Source organism: Rousettus aegyptiacus, unplaced genomic scaffold (assembly GCF_014176215.1).
Source record: "Rousettus aegyptiacus isolate mRouAeg1 unplaced genomic scaffold, mRouAeg1.p scaffold_m13_p_4, whole genome shotgun sequence".
Classification (NCBI taxonomy): Eukaryota; Metazoa; Chordata; class Mammalia; order Chiroptera; family Pteropodidae; genus Rousettus; species Rousettus aegyptiacus.
In genome coordinates this window covers 142,002,360-142,015,010 of record NW_023416307.1, presented here as the reverse complement: position 1 = coordinate 142,015,010, position 12,651 = coordinate 142,002,360, and the positions used below count along the sequence as shown (strand labels likewise).

Here is a 12,651-nt window from a genome sequence, read left to right as displayed (position 1 = left end):
GACTACATTTCTTGGCCTAGCTTATACCTAGGAGGAGCCATGAGATCTTTTCTGGCCCATGGAATCTGGAAGAATATGATATACACCACCTCTGAAACCTACACTCCTGCATCTAACGCATCAGCTTCTGTTCAACTAAGCCTCCTATGAAAAACTTGAAAAAAAAAAAAAGATAAAATGTACAACAAAGCAAAACAAAACACAAACTGAAAACATCTCTTTGAATCCATCAGAGATGTTGGAAGGCATTGAAGAATTACCTGGGCAGATGGAACTTGAAGGACCACGATGGTACTGACCAGAAACAAACATCACTGAGGTGAGCATAACTTTCTATACCACTCTTATCAATCTAATCATCTTTGAATGTGTGTAACAAATTGGCCAAATTTGAAGAAACAGTATAAAGCAGCTGCTAGGAAACTGAGAAACTAAGCAGATCTATTGACAATGTATCATGTTGGGAGGATAAAATCAGAAGTATAATGCCCGCCTAGGTGCAGATTCTCTGCGGGATGACACTCCATAGTTAGAACAAAGCAGAAATGGACCAGATATCATAAGGACTGAAATGCAGCCTCAAATCAGCTCTAAGCTTTTAGCCAAAAACTAAACAAAATCTTTTTCTGGAGAAAGAAGATAACAGCATTCATAGACTCTAACATTTATTAACACAATGTCTGGCATTCAGTTCAGAATTACCAGGCATGTAAAGAGACAGAGGGAAAAAAGCAATTAACAGAAACAGACCTAAGGATAATCCAGATTTTTAAGCTACCAGACATAGACTTTAAAGTAACTGTAATTAATGTGTTCAAGAAAATAGAGTCAAGATGAAAATTTCACCAGAGAAATTGAATCTATGAAAAATTATGTAGAAATTTAAGACTTTTAGAAAACACAATTACTAAAGTTAAGAATACAACTTAGAATTCTACACCAGGTGAAAATATACCTTAGAAATGAAAGTAAGGAGAGTTTACGGAGCTTCAAAGTTACCACCGTGCCCCAAGAACGAGCAAAAACCAAACAGGCTGAAAAATCAACAACTCTTCCTGGATCCATTAACAGAGGGGAGGACAAAGGACAAACAGCTGCCTCCAAGGTTGGAGAGAGGGCCTGATGCAGATCATCACAGCTTCCCATAGCTGAGACCCGCAGGGAACCAGTGCTGTGTACAACTGTAATTGAGTTGCTGGAAGCTCAAATGGACAGCTCTCAGAGTTAGAAACTCCGGGGGGACCTAGTCATGGTGGGGGGTAGGGGAGCAATATTGTGAAATGTACCTTAAGGAACTTGACCAGATTATCTAAGGATAATCCCCTCAGGCTCCCTGCAGGGAGAGGATATAAGGTACTATTTTAAAAAATACTAGAGCATTCTGTCCTTATTACAAAGGCCTGCCCTCAGGGGAAACCAGAGCCTAAACTGCTGGGGTATTAACAGAGCCTAACTGACCCGGGAGAAGGGAAATACCCAACCTTAGACCCGCAGAGCCATTCTGTCCCACCTAAGTGGGGAGAAAAAAAAAAAAAAACAACTGAGAAACACTTGCGAAGTTCACGGTTCAGAGGCACAAGCTCACAGAAAGACTGAGACCTAATAAGAGGACTGTAGAAGGCGTCCCCACCCCCACCCAACTCACCACATTACTAAAGACCTATTTACAGCAGTTCCTTTTGCCCACTACACCAGCTATCAAGAAAAAATTGTACCAAAAGGCAAGAAATACAATTTGAAGAGACAGAGCAAGCATCAGAATTAGGTATGGCTGGGATATTGGAATTATCAGACCTGGAATTTAAAACAACTATGGTTAATATGCTAACGACCCTAATGAATAAAGCAGAAAAAAATGCAAGAATAGATGGGCAGTGTAAGCAGAAAGAGGAAATCTTAAGAACCAAAAAGAAACGATAGAGATTAAAAAAAAAAAAAAACTACAAGAAATTAAGAGTATCTTTGATTATTAGCTTATTAGCAGACCACTTGGCTGAAAAAGAATCACTGAGCTAGAAGGTATATCAAAACAGAAACCTCTAAAACTGAAAAGTAAAGAAAATAAGGAAAAAAAGAACAAAATTCCAGGGACAGTGGGCAACTACAAAAAGTCTAACATATTTGTAATGGAAATACCAGAAGGAGAAGAAAGAAACAGAAGAACTATTTGAAATAATGATGACTGAGAATTCCCCTAAATAAATGTCAGACACCAACCAAAGCTCCAGGAAGCTCAGAGAACACCAAGAAAGAAAAATGTCAAAATATCTACACCTAGGAATATCAACTTTAAACTACAGAAAATCAAAGATAAAGAAAAATTCTGAAAAAAGGAAGAGGAAAAAAAAAACACAGTACCTATAGGGGAACAAAGATAAAAATTGTATCCAACTTTTATTTAGAAACCATGAAAACAAGAAGAGTGAGGTGAAATATTTAAAGTGTTAAGAGGAAAAAAAATGAAGGTGAAATAAGACATTTCACAATGGACAAAAACCAAAGAATTTGCCATTATATGAGTTTTTATATTCTGTTATACTCTGAAAATTCATCAAACTATATGCTAAACATAATAGAAGTTTTGTTTTTAAAAGTGGTCTACAGAATGGTGAGAAGCAGAGATACAAATAGTGAAGCTTTAATGACTATATCCGCCTTCTCCTATTGCAAACTGGCTACCTGCCTAGCTTGACCATATCTAGTTAGTTATAAATGGAAAACTAGTTAACTTCAAATGATTCACAATTTTGCTAATTACAAAAGACTGGGCAATTTGACTTTTCTGTACTTTTGATTACCTAAATATAACCAGAAAGTGCATGGGGTTCCAGAGACTTTATCCGGGGTCAATGCTTGAAGAACTGGACAATATAAAAAGTGTTGTGTTTATAATAATTTTTTAAAACCCTCCTGAGATGGTCTGGTTGCTCTTTCCTTGCCTGTGCTGAAGACAGAGGAGGCAGTAGAGAACCTGAGTCAAAGCTTGGAAGACAGCTGCCCAGCCAGGAAAATTCACTTTGGACTTTTTTTGAGACGTAAACTTTTAAGTAGGACTGCCAATATTTTAAGGCCATTGGTTCCAGCCTTTAACCCCACCTAACTAGTGCACTGCTCTTAGAAGTTTCGACCTAAATCAAATCACTGAAGGCTCAAGGAGGAAAAGGCAGAGTGGAACGAAGGAAATGTAACCACGCTGATCGAGGACTATTTTGTGCACACCTCCCTGCTGATATCTACAGTGTCTCAAGCAGTGATCACTAACCATGTACAATGTTAACTTCTTCCCATACATTATTTTATTTAATTTCCACAACCACTCTTCCTAATGGGTATGATTGTCATCATTCTACAGACAAAGGTAAATGAGGCCCAGAGCTACATTTAGAAAGCAGCGATTCATTCCGGAATCCACTCCATTCTAGTTTCAAATGCAGTTTTGTCTCGCACCAGAGCCTGTGAATTCCACTAAACCAGCATTTTTCATACCGAGCTATCAGATTACTGGTTTCTCAAGGAAGAATATGACTTAGGAAGTTACTTTAACTTTTCAACCTTCTGTTTCTTCATCTGTAATCCTCAAATAAAAGTAATAAAACTAGAATTGTTCTAAGCATCAAACATACTGGCATACCTAGAAAATGTTGTGGGTGTGGTTCCAGACCAGTGCATTAAAGAGAAGAGCCCACCAAAGCAAGTCACACAGAACTTCTGGTTTCCCAGTGCATAAAAAAGGCATATTAACACTCTACTGTTGTCTATTAAGTGTGCAACAGTATTATGGCCAAAAAAAACACAACATCAACAACAAACAACAACATATATACCCTAATTAAGAAATACTTTATTGCTAAAAAATGCTAACTATCACCTGAGCCTGTTAGAAAAAAGGTATCAATAGACTTGGCTTGACACAGGTTTGCCACAACCTTTAATTTGTTCAAAATGCAGTATCTGTGAAGCACAATAAAACAAAATATGGCTATGTTAAGTGCTCAGAGTAGTCAGCCCTGCACACATGGGAGCTGTTCAATACTAGTTGGCTGCTGTTTTATCAATGCGGGTGTGATTATTGAGTAAATAGGTGATCCAAGCAAAATTTAAAATGTGTGTGTGTTGGGGCGGGGGGAGGGACAGTTAATGATCAAATAAATTTGGTAAATCCTAGGGTGACAAAATTAAATAGATCTTGTTTGCAAGACAGTGGCACTCCAGGTACAAAGTAGAGTACGCAGAGTTTCCAGCATTCATTTACTGAAAAAATAATTTTTTCAGAGCACATCCATTAACATCATTAATTCACTTTACAGGTGTTTATTGAGGGGTTGTTATATGTCAGGCACTGATACTACGATGGACATGATTTGCACAGTTCCCTGCTCAAGAGGCTGATAGACAGCAGGCAAAAAGATACAAAAACAAGGAGGAAGCAAATTAAAATGTTACAAGCCGTGATAAGTTCTATGCGTTGAAGCCTGAGTGTACCTTTGAATACTGGAAAAGTGTAGAAGGGAAAAAAAAGGTATTCCAGGTGAAGGCCAGGGCACAGGGGCAAGTAAAATAGCTCATGAAAATTTCCCATGAAAATGAGAACCGATTTCAAGCTAACAGCTTTTTTCCTGTTTGTTGTTTTCAAAGACTGATGTTTAATCCCAACAGAAGCTATGTCTATTTACGCCAATTATGTCATCTGTCCAATTACCCTATTGTTGCTATGATAATCAAAACACAGAATTGTACAAATGGAGAAGAAATGAGACTTTCATATAAAGATTAATTCTACAAATAAGGAAACTGAGGCCTAGCAGGGTTAAATGACGGGTACCCCAATTTCTGGTTGTTTGTACCCACACTGTTCCCATTATTCCATTCTCAGTCCCCATAGTCCAATCATTTTTGGAACTAGAAAAAATATGTATTTATCAAGCTGGGTATAATGCTAGGTAGTAAGGAGAGTTTAAAGTGAATAAAGTTATTCGCAATATCATCCAGACCCTTAGAGTCTGGTTGGGGGATGGAGTAGAAACACAGGAAAACAACACAATCAAGTCTAAATTGGATCTCAGGAGAGCAATAGAATAGAAAGAACAGATGGAACTTCACAACGTCTGATGAATCTAAAAGCAGTCATTATTTTAAGAATCTAAAGAAGGGTTTAGGGTACTTGGGAAGATCTTTTGTAAGAAATCAAATTTGAGTTAGGTGTAGAAAGTCTAGAAGAATTTGAGAGGCAGAGTAGAAGACAAGTTTTCCAAATGACAGCGATAAAGAAATTACAGAGGGAAGTTCAAGGTGTGTTGTATTTTTGAGGAGTAACCAAGTATGGGTACAGCAAGATATTGTGAGTAGAAAACTCCAGACAAGTCATTACGATCAATTCAGTGCATCATTTGGCGTGACACCATGCTTAGAGATCGTGAGATGATCATCAAAAGGAATATTCAGGTCTCTGTGAACCTGCTCATTTGATATATATAGTGAGAGTCTATTCTATGCCAGGCAATGTTCTAGGCTCTGGGGATATACAAATCAACAAAACATAGTCAAAGAAAAGAAATATCCTCTGGGAGCTTGTATTCTAATTTGGTGCTTCTCAAACCTGGCTGCACATTACGATTGCCTGAGGAGCTTTTTAAAGAGACCCGAGGAAACTTAAATACATATTAATAAGTGAAAAGAGCCAATCTGAAAGGCTACATGTTATAAAATGCCAAGTATATGACATCGAAGAAAAGACAAAACTGCAGAGACAGTAAAACAATCAGTGGTTGCCAGGGGTTCAGGGTAGGTTGAGGAGAAGGATGAATAGTTAGAGGACAGGGGATTTTTAGGGAGGCGAAACTATTCTGTACGATACTATGATAGTAGACACGTAACATTTGCATTTGTCAAAACACACAGAATGTACAATACAGAGAGTAAACCCTAATATAAACTATGAACCTTAGTTAATAACAATCAATATTGGTTCACCAATTGAAACTAATATATCACATTAATCTAAGACATTAAAAACAGGGGAAACTATGCAGGGAGAGGAGGGAATGTGGGAGCTACCTGTACTTCAGCAAATTTTCCACTAACCTAAAACTTTTCTAAAAACATAAACTCCATTAATAATAATGTTTGAAACTATAAATTAAAAACAAAATAAACAAACAAACAAAACAAAAACAAGACCTGTACTTGGGCCCCAGCTGAAAATTCTGATTAAATAGAATGATGAATCTCAGGTACTCTTTTGAAGTGCCTTGCATGCTTTTTAACCTACAATACTCAGTGCTGGTAAAGATTTAGGACAACTGGAACTCTCATACATTGCTGGTGAGAGTGTAAAATGGTATAACCACTTTGGAAAATAGTTAGACAGTTTCATCTAAAGTTAAAAATATACTTACCATGATCCTGCTCACAAGTATTTAACCGAGAAAAAATGAAAATTTAGATTCACATAAAAACCTGTACACAAATATTTATAAAAGCTTTATTCATAATTGCTAAAAACTAGAAACGATCTAGAAGTCCTTCATTTCCTGAATGGATAAACACACAATGGAATACTACTCTCTAATAAAAAAGCAATATACCACTGATACACACAACATGAACGAATCACAATTTTTTTTAAGTGAAAGAAGCATTTTTCTAGTGAAATAAGATAATCAACAAACAAACAAGCAAAGAAGCAAAGCATGCAGTAAATCAGATAGTGATAAGAGTTATAAAAATAGAAGAGAAGGGAGGCAGGGAGTACTAAGAATGAACTTGCAAATTCAAATAGAGCAGACAGGAGAGGGCTCTCTGAGAAGGTGACATCTGAGCGAAGAGCTGAAGAGCATGAGGAAGTGAGACCCTGTAGCATGGAGGAAGAGTTTAGATTTTATAGTAAGTGTATAAGAAAGCCACTTGCAGGTTTTATGGAGAAAGGTCATAAATGCAATTCCTATATTAACTGACCATTCTGGCTGCTAGTTGGAAAATAGATCCTTGAGGTTTAAGAGAAAAAGGAAGAGATGAGTGAGGAGATTATTTGCCGTAGTTAGGGTGGGAGGCGGTGACTGAGAAAAAATTTCATATTGTACCACTTCCCTCCACAGAGACACCTACAAAATTTGAAAGAGGCCATTCTCTCTCTAAACGGAATTGACAGAGCATTTCCAACAGGCATTGTGTAGCTTGCACAAACTGCTAGTTAAGACAACAATGAGAGAAGTAAAAGGAGAAAAATGCTTTTTTCAAATGCTACTGAGAAAAAATGTTTCCTGTATCCAATGAAGACAGGCAATGAGAAGGGAATAGAACTCAGTCTGATTAGCACTAGTCTGTCATCTGCAACTGTGTGTCGGCGAGAAGGCTACAGGACACGACTGATGGGGAGACAGGCTAGCAAGGAAGAGTTCAGCTAACTGACCTTAAAACAAAAACAAAACACAAAAATACCTCCATTTGGCCAGAATGCTCCCGTCAGCAGAGTTCTACCTAAACCAGCTCCTCAAAACACCAAACCCCAGGGACAGCAGCTAATGGAATTTTGTAACCAGTACTTCCAAGTCAGACCTAGGGAACCTAAAAAATCAGGCTCAACAAAAATAACAGGCACAGAAAGCCAACGTTCTTTGTTTCTATCTTAGTCTGAGTTTTTCCAGAAGCCACCCTAAGCAGAGAGGTATGTGTAAGCATTTATTTGAGAGATGCAGGAAGCATTATTAGGAAAGTAGGGGATTGACATAGGAAGAGAAGGCAGCCCATCAAGCCAGCTTCCGTTGTCGATAAATGGAGCTTAATCCTGAGTGGAAACTGGGAAACTGTGTAAAATACTACTTTTGAGTTATATAGCACCCACGGAACTAGGCAGTTGGGGTAGTTATACACCAACTCTTATGAGTCATTGGCTGAGGGATACTGACAAGCAGGGAATAGTTATTTTCCAGGTAATTCCAGCCTCCTCAAGTGGAGGTTTGGGAGAAATGTCTTTGAAAGTTAAAGGGGGCTCTCTAAAATCATAAGGCCCAAGGGAGAAAATAGAGCACCCACAGATTCTGCTACACTGCAGGCTTTCTTCAGCCAGCACCTAGAGCAAGATGTTACCTCTGCAACACTTCTTCTGTAGAGGAAATGATTTCAGCAAACTGCGAAAAGGAGGAACTCTTTCCTCGATCCATTTTTCTCAAAGCGCTCCTCATTGATTTATCTGTTATGTTATTGTTATAAAATAATAAAGTAAGTCACATGTTAATTTACTTTATAGGTTTCTCATCCACTGATTTCCTATTACCCTTTTCTATTACTCAACTCACTGACTCCTGCAGATAAATTGTCTTCAATGTAAATGCATCCCAGATTCTTAGATTTTATTAAGTATATCAAAGGTGTGTTATTTGTATTAACAACTCAACTCATTACCTCATATTCAAAACTTAGCCAATTAAGCTCAAGTACATATCAAAATAGGAAAGAGATTCCTAATTTCTAGTTACTATTCCAATTGCCTAATGAATTGCTTATTCTTTGTAATTCTAGTGCCATTCGCTTAATTTTCTTTTAATTTCTAAAATGTAAGAAAAACATGTCTAATTGTCTGGATGTGTGAAAATATGTATTGTCTTAATATTGCTTGTGAAAATTGCTTAAGAATATTCAAGAAAAGTGCCATGTGTGACAAGTAATATATACACCACCTGAAACAGTGCCATGTACACAGTAGGCACTCAATAAACGTTTGTTGAATAAATAAATGAGTCTATAGTTATATGACCAATGCTCATGCAAAAATCAGGAGACTAGTTTAGTAATCACTATGACAGTTTGTTTATTTATCTGGCAGCTATTGTTTTCATAGGTTTTTGGTGAGCCTGGTGAAATGAAAATATGTGCTTGTATTTACACAATTTTTTAGGACTAATTGGTAGTTATTTTTATAGCCCTTTGATACATTAATAAATTTCAATAAGAATAGAAGCTATTCTTTGACTCATTTATCCATTCAAAATATTTATTAAATCCTAACTATGGGCTGGGACTCATGAATAATTTTATAATGCAGATAAGGTTAAAACGATGCCAAGCCCTCTAGGACATCATCTGTGGTGAATAGTTATAATGCAATCATAGTGCAGCCGAGAGAGAGAGAGAGAGAGAGAGAGAGAGAGAGAGAGAGAGACCGAGAGAGAGACTGAGAGACAGAGAGACAGAGAGACACACAGAGAGAGAGAGATTTTAAAGAATTGGTGGATATGATTGTGGGGACTGACTAGTGTGAAATTTTTAGGGCAAAGTGAATATTGACGTAAGAGTTGATATTGCACCCTTAAGTACAAATTTCAGGCCAACAGGCCAGAAACAAAGTCAGGATTTCTATGTTACATCCTTGAGGGAAAATTCCTTCTGGAAACCTGAGTTAGTGCTCCTAAACCCTCCAAAAACTGTATAAAGCCCACCCATATCATGGGGATAATCTGCTTTACTCAAAGTCTACTCATTTAGTTGTTAATCACAGCATCATCTAGACCATTATTTGACCAAACAACTGATGACCATAGTCTAGCCAAGGTGGCACATAAAAATAACCATCACAGTCATGGAAACTGGTTCTCAAAGTGCATTCTCCAGCCAGTATAATCAGGGTCATTGGGGAACTAGTTAGTAACAAATTCTCAGGCCTTCCTCAGACAACCTGAATCAGAAAATTTGGGGGTGAGGCCCAGCAATGTTATTTTAACAAGCCCTTCAAGTGTTTCTGATCCACACAGAAGTCTGAGAACCATTGGACTAGATTAGAATACTAGGTTCAATATTTAGGTCATTAAAAAAAGTGTTAATGCAGGAGCAGGTTATTAACTGCCTTATTTTTCATGAGTTTTAGGCACTTGATAGATTCCATGTTTAAATGGTATATCTGACAGTCCCAACAATATCAAGTTGTATTCTAATTTAGGAGAAGCAACAAAAGAGAGAACTATGGATTGTTTATAAATCTTTTCAGAGATACTAAGTAACTCATCCATTGAACTCTTCCGTCTCTGTCTCCAGCTCTTTAGCTATTAGATTCTGCTGGGCTGGCTTCAATTTCCTTGACTAAGGTCAATAGAACCCACATCAGAACTTGCCTCAAGACTCTTCAATAGTCCTTCTGTTGGTATTGATCATACAATGGGTGCTGTTTTTAAACTGTTTTGCAGCAGTCCAGAGACAATACATTAAGATAACCAATGGGGATGGTTACTACTTGTTTCAACTCCTTTCAGTTGATTTAAGTATCCTATTTTTTCAATGGCCCCCAAGCTCTTTTTTTCTCAGTTATCTATTGCTATAATAATGCTGCATAACAAACCATAATGGAGTGCAACAATATGTGTTCACTGCTTAGGTATTTAAAGTATGTGGCTCTGTTCATCTAGATTGGACTCAGTTGCCATGTCTACGGATTGGTTGGCTATGGCTCATCTAGGATGGCCTCGACTGAATGACTCCAGCAAACTAGGCTCAGCTCCACAGCTCTCATCCTCTTGCATCTTCACGCAGGCATGTTCTCATGATGACGGCAGAGTGCAAGAGGAGGGCAAACGGAAAGGAAAATTTGCTTATTTAAGCCTCTGCTTATATCACATCTACTAAAATCTCATTAGCCGTAGCAAGTGACATGGCTGAGCCCAGAGTCGGGAAATGGAGACACCGCAAAGTGACATGGCAATGGGCCCGATTCATCCAGAGAAGTAAAGAATCGAGGCCGTGTTCTTATCTACCTCACTCTCAACTAGAAAACTCCTTCCTCTCTCCTTTCTGCCATCTTCACTTGGCTACCTCTTACTCACCTTTCGGCTGTACCTTAGATGTATTATCCTGGGAAAGCTTCGTTGACTCCTCAAAGCTGCAGTCCATGCCCCTCCTGTGGGCTTTTCTTTAATTTTTATGATATGAGCACTAGTTAGCAAATCCAAGAAAGCTAACCGAGAGGTATGCTGCTAACATATATTTGAAAAATGGTTGTGGCATTTTATTACTAAATGACTGAAGAACTACATTAAAGATTTATCGTGTGTGTGTTTTATTTATTTATTTATTTATTTATTTATTTATTTATTTATTTATTTTGAGATTTTAAATTCTAGAACAAGTGACACTAAATTCTGTTTATTATGAGGGCTGATTTTCCTCATCAATACCCACACACATGCTATGCTTTTCCATACGCTGTCCTTACCACCTGTTACCTTTCTACTCTCTGTCAGACTAAATCCTCCACCTCTTTCAAGATTCTACTGGGCTTAGGTAGTAGTATCCCTGATGGTCATCTAACATTCCATTTATGTTTATTATGGCACTAATGACTCGATTTTAGAATAGACAGGATGAAGGCAACAGATTATTTACACTTGCTAAGGAGAAGAAGCTTCTTGTATCAGCCAGATTGCGCCCTCAACAGTGCAGAGAGGGAAGGGAAGCTTACCTCCAGCGTGCCCACTGTGGCCTGACCAGCCCAGGCGCCTACATAAGCATCGGGCAGCAGCCTTACTTTCTAATCTCCACCATTTGACTCCAATACGCTTAACTAACTAGGCTTCTGCTCAGGCTCTGATTCCCAGTTTCCTTTCGATCACAAGAGGCCCATTGAAAACCCTAACCGGAGCCTTGAACTCTTTGCTTAGGTATTGTCACCTTTCTATCCCCAGGTAACTAGACTCTGCTTTTAATGTAGTTTCCTGACCTACAATTCAGACACAGCAGCAACACCAGGAACCTTCACCAATGTAAACTCAGAGGCTCAGCTTTCTCCCTCAGCAAACCCTTCAACCTCACCACCAAAGACAATTTCTTTTTCTCCAGATTTCTTACCTCTATGTATTCCCACAGAGATTCTAGCATCCTGTCCAGTTGACAACAAGCTTTTAGAATTGCTCTTATCTCTCATTTCTTTTCGTTCTGTCTCTATTTTTTCCCTCTCTTCTATAAAATGTTCATTTCCTATAACATTTTATTTCTTCCAAATTTGTGTTTCTCATCTTCATTTTCTCTCAGGGAGTTCCAGTGCCTGAAGAACCATGCCTTGCCTCTTTCCTTGATAGTCTGAAGTGGGAAACCGGATAATAGGATCTTATAATAATAATAATATTAAAAAAAAAATAAAACACAGCCTCAGCAAGTACACATCATTAGCAGAAAGCAAGTTGGTCCCAGGAGTGGTAATTAGGCATTTAAAGAAATAATAAGGATGGAAAGCCTGAAAACTGTACAGGAAAAAGCATTAAAAATAATCACTGACTGGCCAATTTTGTGAAGTCAATGACTTGCAAGTATTTTGATTCATAACATAAGAGGATCTTTAAAAAAAAAAATGAACAGACCAACCTGCTATGCAGCAACCAAGGGGACAATGCAAGCCCACTCAGGACTTTCCTATCATGGATACTTGTTCTCTGAGTTCTTCATCCACTTTTCGTGGACTGCATTCCTACTTTAAACTATTGATTACTACATTGATAGCTTAAGCCCAGACTAACCCTCTGAGTCCCAGGCTCATGAAGACAATGGCATACTGTATATTTCCTTTTGGATGTCCTGGAGGAACTTTGTGCTATTTAGTTTTCATTTGTCCCTCCAAACACACTCTCAACCTTTCTTCATTCTGCTCTGGGCTCTGGAAGGCTGTCTCTATGA

General features: G+C 38.0%; 1 protein-coding gene across 7 annotated transcripts in view; it reads right to left on the bottom strand.

Moving 5' to 3' along the window:
* The window catches only part of RBMS3 (RNA binding motif single stranded interacting protein 3), a 1,178,968-nt gene that overhangs the window by 987,659 nt on the left and 178,658 nt on the right, over positions 1-12,651 (bottom strand). The window lies entirely within an intron of this gene.